Genomic DNA, 1,930 nt, shown 5'->3' on the forward strand with positions numbered 1-1,930 from the left:
TTTGTTTTTCAACTAAATTTAAAATAAGAATTTTTTTTTTTTTTTTTTTTTTGCCCATGGGAGTTAATCTAGTTACCCTATTTCAGTAAGTATTTTGGAATCTCACCTCACCCCACCCACCCCTGGCCAAATTAATTTCTCTCATTTCAGCATTGTGATAGGGGAAGCAATGATGCTCCATTATTTTTCATGACCTGCCCTCATTTACTTTGATGACCCCTAAATTCTGTCTTGACATCATAACCTCTGTTACTAGAGAGGAATGGGCTCACTGAAATCGGATACTAGAAATTATTGGGTGATGCTCATAACTGCAAACACTTAGCTTATTGAAGTGCCTCTATTTACATGTTTAGTTATAATATGTATTTTTCTAACAGAAATACACGTCTGTAACTGGTGTATATTATACTTTGTATATGTTATAATAAAAGCTAAACAGAGGCTAAAGTCTTTAGCGGAGAAGAATGAATTACAGATTCACAAATTAGAGCTTTGTTTATGGTTCTGCATTGAAGGACAGACATGACAATCTGTCATTTTAATGAAGGTCAAATCAGTACTTTGAATATAGCCATCCCAGAACAACCTTAGCAATAGCAGTCTGACTCACTTACCGTTACACCCAGATTAGTATCTTGTATTACCTGCTTTAATTGTAAGGAATAGGAAATACTACTTTGTCTACACTGAAAAACACTATTATTCATTGACAAGCAGTAGTAATTATAAAAGTAATATTCTATAATTCAAACACACTGAAAATATTATTGGATGCAGAACCCTGATATTTAATTTATATTCCCTGCTGCCGACATTAGCCTACTTTAATTCTTTAGCCATTACATACATGTTTTGGCTACACACTGAACACCAACTAAAGTCCCCACGGAGGAATAAAAACTTAGCAAATTCCTGAGCTGTGATTCTTTTGTTACTTCTCTTTGCAAGGCTAATTATCAAGTGGTTTGATTAAAGGTGGGAGTGTTAGCAAATGCAAGTTTTGACATCCAAAACTTGCAGAAATTCAAACTCATTTTCATTTATTTACAGTCACTAACAGACCTGACTTTTAACTTTAAAAGGAGGGGAAGCAGTTTAGCTTTGCCAGAAGAAGAGTAAAGGAGACCATAACTTATAAATTTGCAATGTGTTCCTCCTCGGTGGAGACATTAGCCAGTGTTTAGTTTTAGGCCAAGTTATACAAAGAGTATTGATTTGTATGCATTCTAGAGCCTTGCTATATGATTGTTTACTACAGCAAGGGGACCCGGCTTAGCATGGGGCCATGCGAGCCTCATTCAAAGTTGAATAGTTACTGGAATCTTTGACCTTGCCTTGTGATGCTACTTTTACAAAAAGAAACCTAAAGATGGCCTAACAGTGAGGTCTCTGTGTGCATATGCATAGTATATATGCAGGACAAATGTGTGCACCAATCAAACCTAAAATTTTATGTGACTGTCAAATGAATATTATTTGGGTTAAGAGTTTTTGTTTCTGATTTGGATAGAAAATTGCTATTAATCTTGTATTAAAATAGTTTTTAAAAATCTACCAGTGCCCTCTCTGCATTTTCTTAATTATTGTCATAGTCTAAATTTTAGAGATTTTATTTTTTTGTTTGAGAACTTTTTAGAAGCTATCATATTAAAAAAAAAAAGACAAAAAAAAAAAAAACCCATAGATTAAATCAGCACCACTCACCTATGTACACTTGGCATTTGAAATCACAACTTTTAAAAACTTTAGAATATTTAGAGCTTCCCAAACATGGAAGAGACTATATTTCTCTTCTTTTGTACTGGTTTCTTCTCTAAGATGAAATTCAGTGGCTTGGGAACTGATGTCAATACTTTATAAATGAAGTCAGAAAAATAAGATAACATGTGGAAGAACTAACAATTTCCAAATTCAGAAGGGCGAATTA

This window comes from Pteropus alecto, unplaced genomic scaffold, assembly GCF_000325575.1.
Source record: "Pteropus alecto unplaced genomic scaffold, ASM32557v1 scaffold72, whole genome shotgun sequence".
NCBI lineage: Eukaryota > Metazoa > Chordata > Mammalia > Chiroptera > Pteropodidae > Pteropus > Pteropus alecto.